This window comes from Ambystoma mexicanum, chromosome 4p (genome assembly GCF_040938575.1).
Source record: "Ambystoma mexicanum isolate Mex_15411 chromosome 4p, UKY_AmexF1_1, whole genome shotgun sequence".
NCBI classification, from domain to species: Eukaryota; Metazoa; Chordata; class Amphibia; order Caudata; family Ambystomatidae; genus Ambystoma; species Ambystoma mexicanum.
Window position 1 is genome coordinate 68,090,973 of NC_090927.1, and position 25,840 is coordinate 68,116,812.

Genomic DNA, 25,840 nt, shown 5'->3' on the forward strand with positions numbered 1-25,840 from the left:
CACCAGAAGGTAGAGGACTAAGTTAACAGGTGGGGCCGGTTCAGGAAACAGAGAATTTGTGATGTGCCAGGTAGGATTAAATCCAGGCAATGGCTCGCTCACAAATCCCAAGAAGAAAGAGAGTATTGAAGAGATCGGAGTGTCACAGTCTCAAAGGCAGCAGGCAGGTCAAAGAGAATTAGGATAGAGTATAGGTTGGAGTGCTTAGCAGAGGCGATAACAATGGACACGTTCATGAGAGCAGTTTACGTGGAGTGGCAGGAGGGGAAACATGCTTGGATGTGGTTTTGAGGTTTGTGGATGTCTACGAAATTGGTAAGAAGGAAATTGGTAAGATGGTTGAACACAACCCTTTCAAGCACTTTAGAGTAGTGCGAAAGGTGAGACACAGGGCAAAGGGTTAGCTGGTAGGTTAAAGTCAGCCCCTTGCTTTTTTAGGAGAGGGATGACGTGGCTGCTTTTAAAATAGATGGAAAGCAAGCAGAGGCGAAGGACAGATTGAAGAGTTCAGCGAGGTTAGCGGCTACTAAAGAGGTAATAGGCTTGACTAGCTGAGAAGCAAGAAGATATGATGGGACACAAGAGGGGTTAGCCTTCATCAGTAGAGATAGGACTTCTTCAGTGTTAGTGTGACTAAAGTGGGGTGAGCCATAGAGGATGATGATAGAGTAGGCGGAGTGTAGAATGTAGGAGGGAGCGTGAGACAGGTCAGGACGGTCTCTAATTTTGGAAACCTTTGCACCGAAGTATTCAGCTAGGTCATTAGCTGTGAGAGTGGCGTTGATAGTCATAGATTTGGGAGGAGTGAGTTGAGGGCACCCTGAGGCCGGCGCTGATGGCTGGAGTGACAGTCAATGAGGGTTAGGTAGAACTACCTTTGGGCTTTGTCAAGAATGGACTTCAGAGAGTTCAGGGCAGAAAGGTAGAGTTGCAGGACATTATGCAAGTGGATACGCCTCAGTTTGCACCACAGCTGATGCATATCTGTGTGGAGAGAGCATATGAATGGGATGAACCATGGTTGAGGATGCTGAGATTTAGGGGTGAAAGTAAGCAGTGGGAAGTGAGAGGCGAATGAGTAATACAGTAGGGATTGGAAGCTGGAGAAGGCAGTGTTGGTGGAAGAGGCATCATGTGTGAAGGAAGAAGGTGAGCACTGTAGGCCAGAGGGAAAGGGAGGAATGGCAGAAGGTTTACATGTTCTTTTAGTAATAGATGAAACAAGTAGCGAGGAGAGGTCAGATGGTGGTGTAAATAATTGAGTGATAAGATAGGGATAGTGTGACAGAAGAATTAGTGACAGAGAGAGCTGGAGATGAATAAGAGACCCAAAGAGTTACCCCCAGTGTGGGTTGGCAGGTTATGGATAACTTGGCAATCATGAACACTATGGAAAGACTGAAGTTCAGATTTTGGAGAAGTGGTTGTAGAGGGAAGGTTTCAAGTCACCTAAGAGAATTAGGTGATGTTTAGCGGAAAGAGAATCAAGGAGTTGCCCAAGATGATCAAAGAATGGTCCAGTGGCAGCAGGAGGGCGATAGATGGAGATGATGTGACCCGAGTGAGGCAGAGCAATAATAGAGATGGTGAATTCAAAGGAGGTAGGAGAGGACGTGGCATTGGAGATTTGTGCAGCATTGAGGCGGGAACAAAGTAGGTGTCCAATAACTGAACCTCTGCCAGTTAGCCGAGGAGAGTGAATGAAGGATAGTTTGAAGTGTGAGTGATGTGTGGACGTGTCAGATGGAGAAATGCAGGTTTCAGTGACAGCAAGAAGGTCTAGGGGTGGAGCGTTGGATCAACCATTTGAAGGCTCCCTATATGCATCCACAGAGCCACCCATCCATCAAACATAACTCTACTGAACTAGCATTCCATTGAACCCATTATTGTAGAAGGGAAATGCATGCCACCCTTCGTTCCTAGTCAATGTCATGAATCTAACATTTGAAATTCAGTATTTTTACCCTGCGATAAGTGACAATTTTATATAGATAGGCAAACATTTTGGGTGACAATCCAGTGGGTTTGGTAAATCCCCTTAGCTCATACTTTCCACAGGTGAACATGTATCTCAAAACCTCATCCTTCCTACGGGGAACGCCCCCACCCTTCCTGCAGGCTGTAACCATATTGTCACTGTACACAGCTAGTTCACTTTGCAGCTGTGACTAGCCAATAAGTTTGTGGAAAATACTGCAACTGCAGATACAACACTACAGTGATGCAATCCTAAATGTACCTCTGTCAAAATTGACCCCTCAATATTTCAGTAGTAGTTGCACTTCATTATCCAGAATGCACTATTAACTGCCACCTGTTATTTCCGGTAATAGTGCAACATAAAGAGAGGACTCAATAGGGCTCATTTCATAATTTAGAACAATTTAGGGGCAGCAGCACCACTCTTAAATAACCTGCTGCGTGTGTCCATGCAGCAGCAACACAGGCATAGCCTCTGTGACTTGATTTACTAAACCGAATCGCTCAAACAGCAAACACTGTATCATTAAACACTTAAATAGAGGAAGTGAAGCACAGTCATTACAGGTTTTCAACAGCACAAAAGGTACCATTAGCAACAAACACGCACAATACAAAGAACACTAATTATATACAGAACATTAACTAATTCATAGAATTTTTACACTTCCCTAAATGATGTCAGTGGTACATTTCGCAATCCACAACACCCAAATAAGTACACCGGGTTCTCGTCAACCACAAATAATACACTTACCATAATATAATTATATACACGGTCAGGAAGTCTAAGAGGAGTCACACATTTTGTTTTAATGTTGGCTCTCTTCACAAGTTGAAAACACCTTCAACATTAACATAATTACAAGCTAGGTTGATATACTACATGAACACATGTTTCGCCTTAGTAGTGGTAGATCTAATTAAGCTTGTTAGCTTCTTCAGGACAACCTGTTAATCAGGATAATAGAGAATCCTGCCTGAAATAAAAATGAAAGTCAATTGAAATTAATTCAATACCATTTTCCAGTATACATAAAGTTTAGGGACACCATAATACACCATACGGGGCAAATAAATGATGCCTCCTAGGTTAGGATTAAACTCTATGGTCAGATTATGCAGTAAAAGAAACCAGTCCATGAAATACAGATCTATCTGAATACTACAATAGCTAAGGTCAATCTCACTGTGCGAAATGAATCCTCATCCAATGGGAAACAAGTAAATGACTTGCAACTAGTGCAGTATGGCTTTCCATGGAGGTGACAAGGGAATCCAAATTGAGTATATTGCTTACTTGTTCAATTCATTAATGTACTGCATCGTAGCCGTATTGGACGACAGCAGTTCACGTTGTCAGCAAATACGGCCAGGATGCAATACATCCTCAAATGTAAAAAATAAGAAAGATACTCAATTTCGCAAAAAGATTTGGATCCTACATTTGCAGGCAATAGGTAATTAACCTAACCTGAATGGAGAGTTGCTATGGGGGGGAGGGGGGCTCAAAGGTTTCTATAGCCCCAGGTCTTCTGGTTGTAACCCTGAATAGAAGCTCAGGAGATACAACCAAATGGCTATCTAGCCCCAAGTCTTGACATTAGCGTAGCCCCAGATCTTTTCCAGACCTAGCAACAACCCTGATGTCATCAATGACATTTGTGATGTCATCTTTAATGTCCTGGGTGTTAGTCTTAGCAGTGCATGGTGATGGTGTGTGTTATGGTTGCTTAGCTTACCATAACTGGGGAATTTCAGTGATTTTTCGGTTTTCCTTGGAACCATAACGTCCCCTTGACAACATTTTTTTCAATGAATTTCATAGGTTTTTAGTAGCGCAACTTAACCATAACGTCCCTTTAACAAAGTTTTTCTTACTGAATATAGATATAGACAATATAAATTGGATAAATGTTTCCTAGGATTCCCTTACTTTATATACATATAACATAGAACATACTGAACCCCCTACCTGCGCTAGTGAGTCTGATATTTGTGAACCATGTGTATGTTCGCGGACGGACTCGCGCAACATCAGCACTATCCAAAAACTCAGGGGGAATCTTACATTGTTGTATCATGCAATAAAAACACTGAACATGGTAAAAAAGCAGCACATGAATACATTACATTCAATAATAAATAAGAAGTGGAAACTGTATATGTAAGACACCAACCGTCCAATTACATAACATATGCAACATAATGCAATATACCAAAACAAAACAAATATGCCTCCAACAGAATTACCTCACGCAAACTGCACAGCAAAAATCAGCAGCACACCGACGCAGCAGTAACAGCAAGATTTAGCTGTTACGCTCACCTGGCTCCCACAGGGGTGTCGGTCGGACCCGGAAAGCTGCCGTCTCCACCCACGTGATGCGTAGTGCAGCGCTGACTGACTGGATCTGCCCTCCTAATCTTTTCTGATTAACCCGTAGAAATATTCTCCTGCCAGTGGAGAGATGGATTTAGCCACTTGTGGATTCAAGTGATGGCACCCCCACAGTCCTCCCCAACTAATCACCTCCGAAATGCCCTCACAGCAATCTCACCTTATATTCTTGAAAGATGAGCTCTCCATCCTGCGTGGATTTGCAGGGGCGCGTCGATACCAGTTACTTCACTGGTTTGAAGGCTTGGGAGAGTTCCGGAGAGTATTGACTCTGAGGTTCCTGGTGAGGACCAGTAAGTATTAAGTTCATAGAGTTCAATATGACCGATGTTCACTCTTGTTCCCCCCTTCCTTTCTTGTTTTGCAGCTGGCTCGTGAAAAGATGCTCTTGTGGCAGCTGGTGGCGCTCAGGTAAGAGTCTGTATTACTCGACGCTGTCCAGTAAATGTTGCACGAGGAAAACATGTTGTTTTGTCTCTCTTTAAAGATGTGACACGTGAAAATATGGAGAGTCACAAAAGGATGCCTCCGGTGGTAAATCCGGTAAGTCTATGGTGGTAAGAATTATATTTGTTGGTTCCCTCGGCTCACCTTGTGATTTTCTTTTGTCTCCGAGGTGCAGAAGTTCGGCGAAGAAATGATGGAGGCAGCGCTGACTGGAAGGATGCTGTGAAGACTGGTGAGTATGGCGCGGCGCTGCAGCTGGAGGTGAGGCGCGTGCAGAAATGATGTTCTTTACAGGTCCGGAGACAAGATGGATCCAGAATCAGGTGTGGAATAGAAATAAGTTTGTTTTCTAACCTTGTCCCTTTCTTTCCTCTTTGTTTTAGGAGCTCCGGATTCGAGGCGGGCGTGGCAGAAGACTGGATGCAGGCTGCAGGCACGGTGAGTGTTATGCTGCTGGATGCAGAATAACGCGAAGCGTGTGTTGCTGGTCGGGCGAGGTTTAAATAGCCTCAAAAGTAGTCCCAGGTAAGAAGTCCCTAGAACCACACCCGAGTAAAAAATAGTCCCTGTAGAAAAATAGTCCCTTTCAGGCTTCATGTTGGATTGGAGTCATTTGCAGGATGGTCTGCCTGAGGTAAGTAATGACTATGAGCCTGGCACCTTAGGCGCCAGGACTGATTTCTACTATGAGCCTGGCGCCTAAGGCGCCAGGACTGAACCCAGATAGCCCCTAGCCGGGGCTGCTGAGGTTTTACTAAATGTCTAGATGCCTGCTCCCTGGGCTGATGGGCTTGGTCCGGATGCCTGGGGGTAGGCATCATGACATTAGCAAGAAATTAGTGAGTACACTACATTTATTTTATATATTTATAAACTTTCAGTATTAGGTACAGTATAAAATAATATTTTTTTTATTTTTTACACAGAAATGTCTAGTACTTTGAAATGCCTGGAATAACATTTTCCTCTTGATGAAATGAGTGAAAACAGTGATATTAATAGTAGAGACTACACTTCTCTATATAAACCAATTATTACCCATTACTTTATGTGTACTTAACAAGTTTTTTTTTAAACACACCATACAAACATTAAAAATAATACTAAACAGAGACCTTAGAAAATCATCTGCAGCAAAAGGAGCAAAAAATTGATCTATTGAAGGAATAGTGTGCTCAGAAATATTATTGTCCCGAGGGTTCAGGCATGTGTTTCTAAGCATACGTTGATCGATCGTACAAACATTTCCTATGCACCTTGCCATAGTTTTCCTCTCTTTTACACATGCAAAATCAGGCAGCAGGGCGTGGCCATCTTGTGATAATCTTATCCATTGCCGCATCGCCCAAGGTAGATTGCCCTGGTGGCACTATTTCATATGACCCGCCCCTGAGGCTAACATCACCAAACCTAGTGATAGTCTCTGCCTTTCTCCAGGATGTTACTGGACAGCGTAGCAAAACGCACCCAGTCATCACCTACGTGATGAGATAATATCAACACACATCATCTCACACACAGCACATCCCAATTTTAAATTTAAAAGCATACTTTTAAAGGAAATAGCAAAACTGTACATTTTTTAAAGTACTTTTATTTCACAATAAATGCTCTGAAAACATCAAGCGATTGCCATAATCAAGCAAATGGGTGATTTTTTTCTTCATTCTCGATCCACAAAAGTTTATCATGGGTTACGCGGTGTTCCTTTTGGGTATAAAAAGCGCATTGGACGCACTGCGAATAGCAAGGCTGTGGCATCAGCTTGGCGCTAGGCGACCATAAACGATGTCAGGTTGCTCCTTATCACTGCTGCCACGTAAGGGCATATCGGCCCATGGCGATCGTCCCAAAAAAGAGTCACTGTTATCCAGCTATTCACGTGTATCTGCAGCTGCCGGTTGAAAAATCCATCAGTTGGTATCTGGAATCGATGACAATCGCAAGGATGTCCCTGTTTTAAAACGATGACAGAAATGTTTCTCAGTAGCCGATCTTTAGTACAGTTTATCATTTTACCTATTAATTCGGCCCCGTGTTAAAACTAATGATGAACACGTACGTGAAACAAGGGGAACATAGAGAAAACAATGTAAAAAGTAGTTGTAAATGTATTTCAAAGGTTACTGCTTTGCACTATGTTCACCTCGAAATGGGATGCTGATGCTACAATCAGGGTTCAGGCTAGAGGCACGAAGAACACATAGATGGAATTTTAATTAAATATTAGCGTTGAATTGCGCATTTGTGGAACCTGGGGAACCCACTAGTGGAGTACATGCATCTCGATGCTGCACTGCCCAGGAGCCCAGGACAAAGCCAAGTACACACACAGGTTGTATTTGTGTGTCGTTCCAATATGACACAACCAACAACAGCGTACAATGTAACCTAGCAATAATGGTTGTCGAGTGATAAGTTGACACGTTGCTCTATAAAATCGTTCAAAATAAAACGTATATAATATTTGGCATTTCCATTCTCTCGGTGTAACGCAGAAATTCCGTTCAGGTCAACGAATGTTCTTAAAATGAAATTACATGTTCCTTTGCCCAGTTTTGGAATGGTGAACCTTATCATATTTGACAGTGTTACATCCCTCCCTGCAAGCATTCCTCTTGCAATCCTCCCTTTGTTTCAAGGTCAAACAACAATTGAACCTTACACTGTGTACGATGCGAGGGTTTGCTGAGCTTGGAAACAAAATTTCAACAGCGCTGACCTTCACTCAAAATGGCAGGCAATAGCCCTTCAGACCATAGTGGCATTAGAAATATTTTTTAAATAGATATGAATTGTTTGCTACCATTTACCAATGTGGGCCACATTTCTACCGATTTACTTTGTTCCCCCCGAGAACTTCGCACTCTCCCAGCGACTCCGACAGCCAGGCCACACCACCTCTCAGCTCAGCCCATTTCCTCTTCACACGGCAAAGCACATTTTTCGCAAGCAGCAAATCTCGAGCCCTGACAAAATGTGCTTGTACAAGAATGTCCGAGGAAGCCCTGCTGCAACCCCTTCCGGCCAGGCAGTGGTCCCCTGACCCCATAGCAGCAGTTATGTGTTAGAGGCCTATAATTTGCACACATGTCTTTGTACTATCCCACTTTGGGTCACTAGTGAGGTGAACTGTGTGGGGGTCTTGCCACCTTACAAATACAGACATATAGTAAATACGTAATAGTAATACTTTTACCTTATACTACAGATGATACCAAAAAACAACTGCAAGCTAATTAGATTCACACATGGTAAAGTATCACTTGGAAAGGAAACCTTCACACCAATAGATATAATATACCATGCAGGAGCCACAACCAATGCAGATCACTACACTGCATATATAAAAAACAATTGTGGATGGGTCAAATGTAATGATACTAACATTACTGTGAAACAGAGATTACCAGCAAATCTTGTAAACGCTTAGTTAATATTCTTAAAACCAAAATGTACTAACTAATCTGTGTATGAACTTAAACAAACCTTGACCTTCAAAACTATGACCAGTTAAAAAACGCCAACAGGTACCTAACTGCCCCAAGATTCTGCAACATCCAAACAAATAAATGATTACCATTAAAATGAAACAAGAAATAAACAGTTACAATAACAGGTATAATAACAGGTATCTAACTGCAACAATACAACCACCACTTCCAAATCAAAAACCATACACATATTCAATTCCTCCTACTGAACTCAATGAAAGAAATGTATTGCACCACAACATAGAAAGGGTTTTTTTAAATCCAGCATGGATTTTTTTCCCACACACTCAATGATTTAATCAACAAACACAGGAACTGAGCAAATTGCACAGTACACTGGTTTGAACTATAGTACTTCTAAAGTGCTTCCTATGAGGGTCTACAAAATACAGAAATATCTACTATGCAATGCAATACTCATTATAAACTACCTTCACTAACATGTGTTTTTTTCTTTTATCACAGTGATTGAAAAAATGTCTGCTCAAACTACCCATGTCATGAAAAAACTGCAAAAAACAAGGGGGTTTCTGGGAGTCTCTCTGCCAGACATTAGTCCTGGGTATGAGAGCCTTACCCAGATTCTTTAGCTCACTATCTTTCACAGAGGAGAAATATCCCAATCATATCAGTCTTTGTCCTGCCCAGAAGCAGTCCAGCACTAAAATTTGCCTGACATTTTGTTTGTTTAAAAAAAAAAACTACTGGACGGATTTACACCAAATTAACAAAAGCACGCTTTCGGGACCAAGCCGCCGCTCCTGCCGTACATTTGGTGAAAATCCGTCCAGCGGTTTGGGCTCTAGGCGTGACAGAATTTCGTTCCCATTATGTCTGTGGGAAAAAAAGAAATTTTGAGACCACCCCCTATAATTTTGCCCCCCCTTGACCAAACCTCACCAAACTTTGCAAAGAAGATCAGAGTGGGCCATATACTGTTTTTGCAAAGTATGTCCAGGGGGAGCGAAGCTAGAACCTGCCCAAAAAGTGCACTTCCTATGGGTTTAGCAACTTAACCATAACTACACAGCCGCTACCGCGGGCCGTGTAATATACTATACTTACTGCCACATGCTGCAAAATCGCGGAGTGCAATTCGTTCTCCTGTATGAATGACTTGCCTCCTCCCTATTGATCGCTGCATTACATTTGTATCTATTTGAAGAACAGGGATTTTAATTTGATCAGAAATTACTTAAAATAACACATTAACAGATGGCGGAGGTATTCCCACAAAGGGCGCCTGTACAATAGCACAACGATGAGAACAAGTGGTGAGCCAGTTTATGAGTGTGTAAAAAAAGTGGGACATACAGCTGACTTACAAAGCTAACAATAACCTAAGGGGGCAAGTGCTGCAAACTAAAGAGAACCATTTAAATATACAACGTTATATCGTTAAGGGTTACTGGTCCACACTGGAGGCAGTGGTGTGGTCAGGTAGGGAGGATGGGCAAGAGGGAGGAACGCTCCCTTTTTAGTAAGTAAGTGAAGTTTAAGCCGAGCTTGGAAGAGATCCACAGTTAGTCTGCCTTTAATTGTTAGGGGCATTGGGTTGCAATGGAGCTTGGCGAGTAGGGAGAAAAGAGTGGGAGCGAGAGGCACATGGAGGATACGGGACAGGTACCAAAGAGCAAGATGATTGATATCTTTGTGGACTAGGAGAAGGAGCTTGAAAAGGAGGGCGTTTGTGCGTGAGATCCAACCAGCATGTTGTAGGTTGGTAGAGGGAGGAAGGAGTAACGAGGAAGGTCAAGGAATAGGGCCAAACAGTAGTCCAGTTTGCTGAGCACACGAGTAAAGATTTGAGTTTTTGTAGTGTAGTTACTGAGAAAATAATACATTTTCCGAATGTTGAGGAGGTTAATACGAGCAGCAGATGCTAGTGATGAATTGTTACAGTTGTTGGTCGCGATCAAAGTGGGCTCCTAAATTGGTGGCCTTGGGTGAGGGAGCAAGAATGTCGAGTGGGAAGGGGATAGGAGAGAGGAGGATACAGGTGGCACTGCAAGTCGGGAGAAAGATTACCTCTGTGTTTGACGAGTTTAGCATGAGGCAGCGCAGAGTCCTCCAGTGACTATTTGCAGTGAGACCACTCATACTCCGTTCCGAGATGGCTGATGTGAAGGACGGAAATGAGAACAATATTTGATTATCATGAGCAAAAAGGTGACAGAGAAAGCCAAAGGATAAGATGCGTCTTCCTAAGGCAGAAGAATAGAGGGTGAAGAGTTGAGGCGCAAGGACTGATCCTTGGGGGACGCCCACAGGGAAAGGGGTAGGGTTAGATGTTTGTGAGAGTCAAGAGATTTTAAAGGATCAATCTTCCAGGTAGGAGTTGATCCGGGTTAGAGCGGATTTGCTAAACCCAAGGTCCTGGAGAGAGAGAAGGAGAGAGGAGTGGTCTTCAGTGTCCAAAGTGGCAGGAAGGTCCAAAAGGATGAGAATAGAACAGAGCTTGGAGTGCTGAGCATTAGAGAGACATGCATGAGTGCAGTCTCAGCTGAATGTTCACTACGGAAGCCAGATTGAAGTGGATCTACAAGGCCGTTATCCTCATGGTTCTTAGTTATACGGTTGAAGACCACCTGCTCGAGGACTTTTGAACAGCGGGGAAGGAGAGAAACTGGACCCAGGAATCACAGGAGAATATTCCTTTTCCCTGAACGTTTGAGAATGTCTCACACAGCTCCCTGTTTCCGCAGCTGCAAACATATCTTTCAAGTTTTTGTCTCTTCCAAATTCAAAAATTGGAAGTTCTTTGAACAATATGTTGAATTAAATTAATATCTCGTTTATTGGCCTGAGTGTTAAAATGATCTTTTCTGTGTTTCCCTGCCTGTATGCTTTCGTCCCAGGTTCGTGCTCCTCCAGTGACCAATCATCCCCCGGTTCAAGGCACATTTACTGCTATACTAAGGCACCCGCTACTGGGATCGCCAAGGCTACAGTCTGTATCTCAGCCAGTCAATACAATGTTATTCAGACATTGCATTCATTAACATAGATTCAAATCCCAACAAAACATCACCACAAAATATACGACAGCCTTGATACGTAAGAATTACTTAAAATAGACCTCACACAGGACTAAAACCCTGACTCTGTAATACATTAATTATTTTAAAAGCATCATTAATAAAACATTAGCTGTATCAGATAAAAAAATCTCCTCATTATTAATCATAAAAAACACTTTGCCCCCGAGCATGTTGTTATATTCAGTGGTCGAAGTGTATGAAAAGAAGTACCCTGCTGGGCTGCCCCGCACCCCACAAACCCCATCCCTGTGCCCCCTCCCACACACCATTCAAACACCCAAACAAGCACACCTGCTATTTATGGGAATGTACAGTGCAGTGCACTGAAGTGCAAGCTTCAACTTCTTCCTACACTTTTATTTTAAAACTAAACCGTTCCAGAACGGTTTCTTTTTAAAATAAAATTATAGGAGCTGTAAAACATAAAAATAAAAAGTATTTTTTTCTTGCTGCTAATTGCACCAGTGATCCGCCGACCTGCAAGAATATCTACTCAGCCTGCATGTTTTAAACTTGATGCCTACAGCTGCTGTGTTTGCCCCTGCCACCATTAGCCACCACAAGGTTTTTACACTTCCAAGATGGCCGCCCGCCATGTCTCAAGGAACCCCAGTGCCTAACTGAGCACATCCGACTGTCCTCGCATCCGATTGGCCATTGAGCCACCTTAAGCAGCCTATCGGCAGCCGGTAGGCGAAGTCGGCCCACTCCCAGCAAGGCCCAGGATAACAAGGCCAATACCTGTCCTCAGCCTTCCTCGCCGTTTGCCCGGACCCCCTGCCGGATTCCAGACCAACCTGAACGGTAAACACCACTTCGCTTTTAAATTGAACTGCCTAGACTCTGGAAAAGGCTTTGTTACCACAAGCTACTTATTGCCACTCTCGTGCACTCAGGCCTTATTGCATGCTGTATCTGTGCCCAAAGTTGCTGCCATTTCCAGTACATAGGTGCTCATTCGTATTTAGACTACTGTGTCGCTAATCATCCCTGTCACATATAACTGCACTGTGCCTCACTGCTACTCGGCTACCCTATGCAATTCTAGCTGCCATTTTTAACCACATTGTGACCATCTCCTCTGTTCTGCTGATCTGCTCACCAACTGCCTCTAGATCTGTTTACCTGCAGCCCAATGTGTCCCCGCTCAACATACTTTTATAGCCACTAAACTCAATGTTGTGCTTAATCTGCTCTATGTGCTATTCTGAAGTTAGGGGTTATTCTGATTCTAGGTGTTATCTTGAACTAAGTGTTACTCTGAACCTAGGTGCTATTCCCATTCCAGGCGCTATTCTGAATACATGCTACTCTGATCCAAGATGTTAATTGGTACACTGGCGCAATTCTAAACCTAATGCTGTGCTAATTGACAAACGCTTACTATGACCACTTTGCTTACCTGTACCTGAGTCAGATGCCAATCTGCAACCTTGCACTACATGGATTAGGTAGTATTCGGCTACTCCAAGCAGGCCGCACTGTCCACTGCTAGATTTCGACCCTAGACAGGACACACACTGCACCTTACCCCCCTCACACAATGTTCCTCCCGGGCCTTTACTCTATACTACTGAGAACCATTCTCCACATCACCAATTCCGCATGCCTGCCCAGCTCACCCCTTAACTTGACCAGCCTAGGCACCGCATCACCCACCCTCACAGAGCCCAGCACCACAATCATGCTTAGCCTACTCGCTCCCCCATGCCTTTCGGACAGGCTGACCAGATTGCGATCCAGACTTCCAAAAATACACGAGCCTAGAGCCAGGGACTCCACACAATCCATACTCACACACCGAACATCCATTAGCTCCTGCGCTAACCTTACGCTAAAAAAACCCAAACCTAAACCCGTCAACTCCACTACAACCAACAATAGAGCGCTCATCACAGCTACCACCCCCACCCCTGCCAAAGCCAAAACCCTACCTATAAAAGGTGCCCTCATCAACGCACGCTCCATGATTGCCCATGCCACGGACATCGCTTATCTCATTTTAGCTGAAGATCTAGACTTCCTAGCCATAACAGAGTCCTGGCTTCATGCAGCCGCAGGCCCAGCCCTTTCGCTAGCCATCCCCACTGACTACACCATCATCCGAGCGGACAGAACTGAAGCTAAAGGCGGTGGTTTGGCCATCATTGCCAAGACCCACCTTAACATCAGACTCAACTCCGCCACACACCACCCATCATGTGAATCACTTACAGCCAAACTACCCATCGCTAACTCCCAAACAATATCCATTCACTTACTATACAGACCGCCCGGACCCCCGGGATCTTTCGAGGAAGACCTCAATGCCATCCTTACCGACAACCTAAAAAACTCCTCACAATGCCTTCTCTTAGGAGACTTCAATTTAGGCTACAAAGACCCCAAAGACAATCAAGCCACTCTCATCAGCAACACCCTGTCTGAACTAGGCTTCACACAAAAAGTAACCAGCCCCACCCATAACAAAGGGAGAACCCTTGATTGGATAGCAGACTATAACTGTGCCGTATCGATCACTAACAACACTCCCCAATCCTGGACCGACCACCACCTCCTCTCCTTCTCACTTGAGGCCTCAAGCCCTACAACCAACATGGCACTAGCCCCAGCCATCCACACGAGAAGCAAAAAAAATATCACAGTAGAAAAACTGATCCCACTCATTCTTCCTACACTAAGCCAACTCCAAGACTCTAATCCCTATGACCTCGTAGAAGGCTATAACAACACCATGCGCATAGCCTTAGATGCCATTGCACCATTGAAACTTAGAAAATCCAAACCAAAAAAGCACCTCAACCAATGGTTCTCCAGCCATCTTAAAACCCTTAGATTGGAAAAGAGTAAACTGGAACAAGTCTGGAGACAATCTCCGACTGACCACAACAAACTATTGCTTAACAAAATAACGGCCAACTATAAAAAAGCAATCATAGCGGCCAAACAAGAATCCTATAACCTGAGAATCTCCCAATCCAACTCCAGCTCCAGAGAATTATTTACTATCCTGAAAGAATTGGAAACCCCGGTAACAATCCCAGATACTTGCGTTAAAAACATACAATGGTGCACCAGTGTCCAAAATGCACTAAACAACAAAGTCACTGGCCTCCAAACAAAAATTTAAAATAAGAAAGACTCCCTCACCAATCTTACCAACCCCATCAACGCCCACTCGAGCCCTCCACCCTCACACCACACACCTAACTCTGCTCGCTTCAGCTTTTCCAAAGTCTCTTCCCTCGAAGTAGAAAAAATAATTCTTGGCCTTAAACCCTCCAACTGCAAAGGTGACCTCTGCCCCCCACAAATCATTAAAGACGCGGCACGAGACCTCTCGCCATTCATCACCAGACTCATCAATGCCTCTTTTTCCTCAGGAACAGTCCCCAGTAACCTTAAAGTGTCCTGGGTCCTCCCTCTCCTCAAAAAACCCTCCCTTGACCCATCCATCCCAACCAACTACAGACCGATTACCACCGTCCCATTCCTGCTCAAGATACTAGACAAGACAGCATACCTACAAATTCAAAAGTATCTTGAAACAAACCACCTTCTAGGAATAAGACAATCCGGCTTCAGACCCCAACATGGAACTGAAACAGCCCTGATAGATCTGAAAGCCCAAATAGACGACCTTAGAGATAACGGGAAAACTGCATTACTACTCCTGCTAGACCTCTCTGCGGCGTTTGACCTAGTTGACCATAAAATCCTATGTAATCATTTAGACTCAGCTGCCCACTTTTCACAAGAAGCCATCAGTTGGATTGAGTCATTCCTCAACAACAGATCCATGCGAGTCTTCTCCTCCTCTGCCGCCGCCGAACCCATCCCCATTACATGTGGAGTCCCACAGGGCTCGTGCGTCTCCCCCACTCTGTACAACGTGTTCACAAAGCCCCTGTTTGATGATCTAGACGGCCTGGGTATCACCTACACTAACTACGCCGATGATACACAGATCCTCATCCCGTTGACGGGAGATTACAACCAGGATTTGGCCTTGGTGAACAGGGTGTATCTCATCATCCAGGCATGGATGGCTTCGCACAGTCTATGCCTGAATGATGACAAAACTGAACTCATCATCCTTGGTTCTACGTCCAACCTAACCAAACTCGACCACAATTATGCCAACTTCATCATAGATGGGAACCTAATCAAGGTTTCGAAAGAAGTAAAAACCCTAGGAATATACCTCGACTCCTCCCTAACCTTCCACAAACAGGTTAGCTCGATGGCATCCTCTACGGCCTACACATGTAAGCTCATAAGAGCAGCCAAACCCTTCCTCTCCACCCACAGCTGCACTACACTTGCCAGAGCATTGGTATTATCCAAACTGGACTATTGTAACGCCCTCTACATAGGAGCCACCAAACAAATCACCAACAAAATTCAGACGCTACAAAACAACGCCCTTAGGGCAGCACTCAATATTCCCAGGAGGGAACACATTTCCAATATCAGGAAATCCCATAACTGGCTCAGCACAACAGACAAAATCCTGCTTAAAGTAGCATCGCTCACCCACAAATGCCTGAATAATGCTGCCCCACGCTATCTGGCAGACAGAATATGCAAACACAGCCCCATCAGACCCACCAGAACCTCCAATGCTAATCTGCTCACCGTCCCCAGGTTTAAACGCACTAAAATGGGTGGCAACAGCTTCCAGGTGAAAGCACCCCAACACTGGAACTCCCTACCACCATCGCTCAGAACTCCCCAACCTTACTCACTTTTTAGACGCAACTACATCCATTGGTTAAAGAACACGAACCACTAACACCTCTAACACCACACGGCTGCTCTCCGCGTTGCATGCTTTAAGAGAATCTGTAAATTTGTAATACTAAACCTGTATATATTTGTAATTCTTTAAATACATCTACTGCATTCTCTCCTGCCAAACTGTACACATGTTCCTTCATCGTCACACTGTAATTATGTAATGTAAAGTATAATTATGTAATGTAAAGTAGAAGCATCCTGTAACCAAGCTTTGAATCACCTTGCTGCTCATGCGCCCTCATACCCTCGGGTCTGGTGCGCAATACAAATGAATAAACTAAACTAAACTAAACTATGGGAGCACCGCTCCCGCCCGCTCCCGCCCACTTCGACCTCTGGTTATATTATTCAATTTAAAATTGTGATGCCAGTAAATGTTTCCTTGGGTGAGTTATAAACCGGCAGACCGTCAAACAATGAATGAGACGCCCCTCGCACTCCACGCCACAAGGCCACATTTTCCCCAGCCCCAGCCCCAGAGCTCTTGCTCGCAAAGGTAACACATTTGTTTGCGTCATTAACAATGCACCGCGGCCGGCACGCGCTTGTGATTTAAGAATTGCTGGAGAAGGTTTTGGGAGCACTGGAGCGTAAGCGTAGGATTTTAATCAAGGCAACCTAACTATTCGTTCCTGAAAAAGTCTCACCTCCATTTTCACAGCCTTTTTTTTCACTGAACTTTTATGTTGCAATTTTGAATAGCCACCCCGCACCCCCACAGCCCCTAACCTCCAGCGCGCCATTATGTTGAGCCCGCTGGTAAGCCAACGTTGCCTGTCTTTAGCAGAAAGAGCGGCCCGTAGATTAGAGTTCATAAGAAGAACATGCAGACCCTTGAGAAAAAAGTCCAGGGACCGCTGCTGGGCTGCTAGGGAGATAGTCACCTAAACTAATTCATGTCGAACAGCATCTGTTGGAGGGCTCGGGGGCAGGCCAGTTGGTATACACGCATTTCGCCGAATGAAATGTCATCGTGGGACATTTCATCGCCGGAATTCTCAACGCCAGAGACCCTTTTTTTAAAAAAATATTTTTTGGGGGGTGTTTTGTGCGGGTTGGGGTATGATTATTAAAGTAGGGGGGGTCTGGGGAGGGGAGCCCCGCCCTTAAAGAAATAAAAAAAAATACATGGTTTCTGGCGATGAGATTTCGGCGATGAAATGTCCCACAATGACATTTCATTCGGCAAAATCACGTAGAACCGGCCAATTAACCTGCATAATCCCATGCTTTGAAATCTTTCTAGGCACCTGCTTGGAGAAGACCCCCACACTTCAGCGCCATATAGAATTGCAGTGTCAATGTTGGCCTGCAGTCCCTGCAGACCTTTGTCTTATCGTTTAGAGCCAAATTGATTGTAAGAACGCAAGAGTCCCACAAACGCCACTGATGCTTGCCTAGCTGATGGACGTATATGACACTTCCAAGAGCTACTGTTAGCAAAAATCATACCCAGATATCAATATTAACTCACTACCTCTAATGAGGGATTTTCTAATAGCCAATTGTAGGTGTTTTTTTTTTTTTTTATCAACAACTAGAACTTTTGTTTTTGTCAAATTCACTGTCAAGCCATGAGCTTTAAAATAACTATTTGCATATACCAGACTCTGCTGTAATCACTTGTGTGTTGGATCCATCAAAAAGGTGTTGTCTGCTTATAGCAGATCCATCAAAACAGTGTTGTCTGCGTTTAGCAATGTGCTCAAGTTAACCCCATCTAAGGATGGGGGTATTGAAACTATCAAGGCTGCTGAAGGATTAAATTCACAAAGAAATAGAGAAAACAGTAGGGGAGCCAAGGGACAGCCTTGCTTAACCTCCTTGTTCGTGCTAAAATCGCTAGAGTATGCGTATACAAATTCTTAATAGCTCTCCGTAGCTCTACGGGCACCTCAATGCTCTCGAACTTCCTCCATAGTAATGGTCGACTAATCGAATCGAATGCCGCGGATAAATCCAAAAAGGTTGTGAATAGCTGTGACGTTCTTATTTCGACATATTTCTCCACTACATTTGATTGATAGTGGAGAAACCTTTGCGGAAGCCCGCTTGCATATCTCACAAACCCAGTCACAAAGTTTCTCTACAAGACAAGCAGCATAGCTCTTATAGGATACATCGATCAACGCTATTGGACGATAGCAGTTAGGGTTCAACGAGTCACCCTTTTTTAAAAAAAAGAACAATTATACTCTTTTTCAAGGGGCTAGGAGGTGCATTTAGAGTGGTGATGGCGTTAAAAACCTGCACCAAAATCGGGGCCCACCAATCACTAATTTCACCATAAACGTCTGGTCTTTACCCATCCGACCCAGCCGCTTTCCCTTTTTTTTAGGGTTTACACCTTTACGTCAATTTCATTCATGGAAAAAAACAGAGCCTGCCCCGCCTCTCTCTCTTCTAAATGCTTGTGGCAACCTGGAAGCGCCCCCACATCTACATTACTGAAGACCTCCTCCAAATGGGTGATCCAGCGTTCGGGCTCAACAATCCAAGGATCCCTCGCCTTAGCGCCCTCAAACCCCCTTGCTCCAAGACTCCAAAATGTTTTCGGTTCATTATCCCTCACCGTCTTGTCTAAAAGATCCCGTTGAGCCTCAATAAACAGCTGCTTATTATTTTTCAGCAGGTTCATATAAGGTTTCTTTATCCGATAGAGATGTCCTGAAATGTTTTCCCGCTGCAATGATGCAGAATGTAAAACCTGTTTCAACTGTCTGCACTCGTTATCAAACTAAGGGGCACCACGCCTTCCATTTCTCTTTGGCGCGGAGCCTCCAATATCTTGCCTTCCCCAAGTGTCTTCCCCGTCTTGAAGCAAATTTAGCACCTCACTCCGAATCATCTTACCCATAGGCAGAAGCTGGGATAATTCAACCACCGGCAGCACAGATGGGCCTGTGGCAGCCTGTCAGTCTACCAGTAAGAGATAATGATCTACTTCCAGGCGGTCGGAGATTTTAAAATCCACAACTTTCCTAAGTGAAAAGCAGTCAACAAGCCCAGAGTCAGTGATTGTTTTTCTGGATTCAGCTTTGGAAGTTGGGAGTGGAGGAGCGCCAACCATTCATCTGCCGTTTAATTCGGCAAACAAGTACTTGAGCTTAAAGTGGTCCATTATCTCCCCATTGCAGACATCTTACCACAGATGTCTGCGGTAAGAGAGGGATGAACTCTGTGTCATCCCTCTCTTAGAAATGACACAGAGTTCTTCCAACCATAGCTTATCCTGCAGGATCCCACTATTCGCTCCTAACTTTGCATTGAAGTCTCCCATCAATAGGGCATCTTCTAGATCAACTTACTGTAGGACTATGGGCAAAAATGTTCTTCCTTGTGTTTATAAATCTGTTTACATTTTGAGGGGAAATAGACGTTACCTAGTGTTGAAATATGACCCCTCTCAAGATTTTTGTTGGAGATGGATACTACTAGAAGAGCCGTATTCTCAGAGATCTGGGCGATTAGTATCGAGGTGTACGGTTTCTTGACCAGTGTTACATGGCCGCTCCTCCAAATGCCCTTTCTTGATTGAACGGCTTCGATTGTATGAATCTTAAAATCTGGAAAATGTTCCCCAAACAAGATGTGTCCTCCCACCATGTTTCTTGGAGACCGATCACATCTGCCCGGCTTAGCCACTCAATCCATTCTATATCATACCGTTTACTCTTAACTCCAGCAATATTCCAGCTTGCTATTTTTATGGTAGAGCTCCTAGGGCCTGCCGGCATACCGTGAGTGCCAGCCCCCCTCTACCTATCATTAAATCCCCTTCGGGGAGCGTACCAGATGAATTGATACAAACTTCTCATTGCTTGTTTTGATAAAGTACCCGTGCCTGACAAACTCAAAATACTGATTACTCGAATTATTCACAGCTTAATGCTCCTTGCACGCGAATGCGAAGGCACTTGCTTCCCTGCAACCCACATGCCGGCCAGTATTGGAAAGTGTTGGGTTACTGTTTGCCAAGAGTTATGGAGTGGAAAAACCTGCCCATGGACTCCTCTGAGTGTAAGCGAGTCCTGGCAATTGAGCACACACTGTCTAATGTATGAATTTGCGAAACCAAAATGAATACTGCACCCAGTCCGACTGTATGCGACACGTCATGAATACCCTGAAAGAAAGATTCTCGATCCCCAAAATCTCAGACAAGGCATTTAACAATAATCCTATATATTAATTCATTTTTGTCATGAGTCCGGCATTTAAAAAAAACAAATTTATGTTCAGATTTCGCCAGTCCATCAGTTGGTCAGTAGGGTCAGCCTGCTTCTGAGAACTGTAATCGATATCTGTGCTAATAATCTCAGTAGCCTTTGACATGTGAGCTAGATCCGCCTGCCTGCTGGGGATAATCACATGGCTAGAGTGGACAGAAGAACATGGCGGGCGCTGCTCTGATGCAAACAGATAGTCGGGTCTCCTTGAGATACTAAATCCAGCAAGCTCGGAGAGACACCCTTGACCATGGTTGACAAGATACATTGAACTTTGTCCACTGTATCAGTCGGTGGGCAAAAGAAAAGGCCTTACCAAGGGAACACCCAGCAAAGCATGTCCTTCCATTCTAAGGGGCACCTCCATCGGCGGTGGACCCTTCGGAGTAGTTTGGGGAACCATAGCAGCTGCTCCACGGACTTCTGTCTAACACGCTTTGACCACCATTATGCAGGGAATCAGTTGGCTTAAATAATTTGATGGAACGCAGCCTGGAGGCACTTTTCATTAGCCATTCCATAATCTGTATGTACTTCTCCAACATGCCCGATCTTTATTTCTTGCGTTTTCTTGAGCATTAAATACTTCAGTCGCCCAATCTAAATTCCTTGAAGAATCCTCATGCAGAGATAAGGGGGAGAGTAGGGCCGACGTATCTCAGTGAGTGCCTCTTATAGAAACACAATGGGGGTCATTACAATACCGGCGGTAGCCGTGCCGGTATAATATTTTTCCAGCGCCTGTGAATGGACAATTACCGGGTCATGACGGCCCGCCGGACCCGGTGATTGCCCATTTGCGGGCGCTGGAAAAAAATGCTCCCCATTCCCATTTGAGCCCCATAGGCCCCATAGGGCTCAATGGGAATGGGGAGGTTGGATGCACCGGCACCATTCAGAATGGTGCCGGTGCATCCTACATGCTCTGCTCGCAGTTGCCGGTACGCCCACCAGGTCAGACCTGGCGGGCGGGAAGGCACCCGCGAGCAGAACTCGTAGTTTGCCGGTCCGGTAACAATGGTAACGGCAAGCTTACCGGTAGCGTTGTTATGGAACTGGCAAATTTATGATGAGGCCCAATGTCCTACCAAATACAAACTTCAACAGGCGCGTAGCCGGCGACCTAACAAGATGGCCGCGTAGTCCGTGAGCTCGCATGACGGAGCAAAATAAATGGCCTTTTATCTATTAATAAGGTCGTAATGTAACTTGTTTCGCCTCACTACCTCAATATCTGTAGCAGTGCTAAACTCCACAGCAGTTTTGTATGTTTCTATGACTCTGCTCGAGCACACATTTCTCAGCAGTCCTTCCGAGTGAAGCAACCTCTTTGTTGGTGTGACTGCGTTTAGGATGCTGGTGCTTGCAAAACTCTTCATCTTAACGCTGAACCCGGTGCAGTGTGCAGGTCTGTAGGGGTCTTGCTCGATTACGGAGGGTGAGCCTTTCCATGGTTACATTCTCTTGTAACTCGGCTTCCATTTCTACGTCCGGCACGTTATCGTGTCTCCTGAGGTAGTGAGACATTGTGATGTCTACGCAAGACCGTGGACTTCCTTTTCATTAAGGCCTACTCGCTGTTGACATCCAGTGTCATCCACTGGTATTACCGTCAATTGTATTGTTGCTTCAAAGCAAATCCTTGCTCTATTTCTCACATTTAATAACATACAATATCAAGGTGACATACTTACCTGATTTTATTAGAGATGGAAAAAGAAAAATCTTATCATTCCTTAGGAGATAAAGGGTATGGAACCAACTCCTCTCAGATCTGCGAACCATCCGATCATCCCATAATCCATCTCTGTGTTGGATTCCAGATCCTTAACAATGCAGGATGTCTTGAAATCCTTTAAGAAGGAGATTAAGTTGATTAGCTCCAGACTGACTGAGGTTGAAGAGCGGGTGTCTTTTTCTGAAGACAGACTAGAAGGAATGGAGCAAATGCAGAACAGACTTCATCATTTGGAGTCTGAGGTTACCAACTTGGAGGATAGAAATCGGAGGGATAACATAAGAATGTATGGGGTGCCTGAAAATACTGAACAAAATGACCCCATTGCATTTCTAATTGGATGGCTTCCTAAAATACTAGACATGTCATTTTGTCCTCCCCTCAAATTCCAAAGAGTGCTGAGTTAAACCACGCTTTGCCTAAAAAAATGCCTCACCAAGACATCGTATAGCATGTCTAGAACGTTACCAAAAAGCTTGACACATATTAATGGCTGCAGAAAATGTGTCCACAGACCTTACAAGGGAATACAATGTTTATTTCCCCTGACTTCTCTAAAGCAACCCAGGAAAAAAGGAAGAGAATGGGCCTCATTACACGGTAGGCGGTAAGGGTTTACCGGTACCGGTATTTTACCGGTACCGGTAAACCCTTACCGCCTTACTGCGAGGTCCCTTTGCGGGTTGGTACATTAATGCCTGCTTGTAGCAGGCGTTAAAAAACGAACCCGCAAAGGGATTGGGGTGCTAATTACGGTACCGCAATTTGCGGTAGCGTAATTAGCGCCTTCCCCATTCCCATTATGCCCTATGGGGCAAAAATGGGAATGGGGAAAGGCAATGGAGGAAGGAGGAATTACCGCCTTCCCAACCTTGGAATAGGGCGGTAATTCCCCTTTCCTCCAAGGCGGTACCGGTAAATTACCGGCATGAACCATGGCGCTAATAGCCGCCTACCGTGTAATGAGGCCTATGTTTTGACAGGAGACCAGCCTTGAAGAGCCTGGATGTCAAGTACGGTCTGCTGGAACCTGCAAGAATGCTGATCATGCCTCCCAATGCCGTTACTAGAGAGTAATGGACCCTGATGAAATATATGCACTCATCAAATCACTCCAATCCCTCCAAATCTTAGACATGCATGTCACACCTGACAATACCCTTCCACCTACAACCAGCTTCAATATTCAACAACCTCTTCATGCTTCTTATACATCCGCAACAAATGCAAGCCTGGGAAGCTCCTCACTCCAGAAGTAGAGCTGAACCAAATCTTCTTCCAATCGATTTGAAAGCCCAGATAAACATAGAGATACAGCCAGGTCTCCTATTAAACAAATAGACCCAGAAGAGGGTCCCTCAGTCACATAACTCTATGCATGGGTACCACATCTTTCTATAGTTATTCACCCCCAGTTCGCTATGATCTATACTGTATTAACATGGCCTAATCCATTATTTCTACATTCATTTATTTTTTAGATCGCTCCGCCTGACTCATCGTTTTATAGCGCACTGTCTTGCTCTTTCCAATGGCAGCTCCTGAAAGTGATCACATGCATTTATACTTAGTATCCTCTATCTTGATCATTATCAATGTCTCTTAATTTTTTGTTCCCTCTCCTCATGTGTTCCCCAGACCCTCTAGTATTTTATACCATTCCCTGGTATTGTCCATTCTCTGTGGCGTAACCATTAGACCACTTATATCCCCTCGGCTTCGCTCGCCAGCTTATCATTTATCTGTGCTGGTGCTTGATTTTAAATATCTCTCTTGTTGTCATTGGTTCATTTTATCATTGTAATGATCATTAAAGTCATGTCTTGGAATGTGAAAGGATTAAATAAACTGATAATGAGATAGAGTTTTGAGCCACATTGGGAAAAGTAACCCTGACATTGCTTGTATTCAAGAACTTCATCTTGAATCCATCAAAGAAAATAAATTGGTTATGGGCCAAAAATGCGTTCTTTGCATGAGCAATTGGGAAGAAGGGTGGTATAGGCCCTGTGTTGATATTTGGCATTTATGTCATCCGGTTACCAAAGAATGTACCTCCACCCCCCCAGAAATCCTTTTCTAGACTAGATCATAGTTTCAACGATACAGCGCTTGCATTTGGCATGCTCCATTTGGAAATTGGCCCCATCGTTATTTCTGACCATGCTCCAGTCCCCACTGTCCTCGAATGGGAACCCCACCTTGCTCCTTCCTGTCGATGGAGGTTTAACTTATTGAATGATCTCGATTTCACTTAGCAAATTAATAACTTCTTTACAGAGTTTTTCACCTTTAACAATCCCCTTGCTACCACAATCCATAATAATTGGGGTGCTTTTAAGGCCCCCTTATGAGGTTTCATTATACGATATACTTCATTCAAAATAAACAAAATGAAAAATGTTGAAAAGATCTCCTCCAATCGATTCAATCATTAGAACTAGCTTAATCATCCTTCAAGTCCCTCATTTCTGAACCTATAGAATTTAATACACACAACATGAATAAATCCTGCTCGTCCTTGCTTAGATCTAAGGCAATGTTTTATGGAGGATCCAATAAATCCAGTAAACTGTTAGCAGCGTATCTTAAGAAGAGGATAGAAAAAAGTATTATTGCATCTATTGTTAACCAACATAGTGTTAGAGTTAATAATCCAGAGCAAATCAATAATACTGTCTTTGACTTTTACTCTCAACTTTACTCCGTCGACCAAACTATCCCTTATGATAATGTTCTTAACATCCTATGCTGTAGTTATAAAGTCAATAATCATCCAGTAGATCTCTCCTTTTCAGATACCTCATTAGATGAAATTCAAAAAGCTATCCTAGATCTTAAGATTGGCAAAGCCCACAGGTCTGACGGGCTCCCAATAGATTTGTATCATGCCTTCTCTACCTTACTCTCCCCAAAATTTCTCAAGCTTTTCAATCATTGTTTAACCCTAGGACATAGCTTGGGCTCTTTTGGCGAAGCCCCCTTGATCTTATTTCCCAAGCCCGATAAGGATCCTTCTTATGTTAAAAATGATCGTCCCATAGCTCTAATTAATTCTGAAATATTAGCTAAGGTAATCGCGAATAGGTTAGATACTGTAATGCCCAAATTGATTAACACCAATCAAACAGGGTTCATTAAGGGAAGATGTGCCTCTTCGAATTCTAGACTCCTCTTCAATGTACTTTCGCATGCACAAAACTCTCCAGAGCTCCTCATTCACCTGGCATTGGATGCAGAAAAACATTTTGACAGAGTTTCGTGGCCCTTCTTGTTTGAATCTTTACTGTGACATGGGTGGTTCAGCCCTTATCTTATTAAACCGATCTAACTGCTATATTCTACACCTGCATCTAGTATCTTCATCAATAAAGCCTTTTCTAAAGGTTTTCCATATCACGAGGAACCAGACAAGGTTGTCTGTTATCCCCACTCCTTTTTATTTTAGCTTTAGAACCTCTACTCCAAAGTATTTCAATTAATGATAATATCAAAGGCATTCTCATTAAAGATACTTGTACCAAATGTTCTGCTTATGCTGATATCTTACTTTGTCTATCGGACCCAGCTACTTGGATTCCTGAACTACTGTACACCATTGGTCTATTTCCCAAAGTCTCTGGTTACAGGTTACATTTTGACAAATCAGAAATTCTTCCTTTGAGTAACTTGTGCATTTTATCCAATATTCCTCTATATGGCGTGAA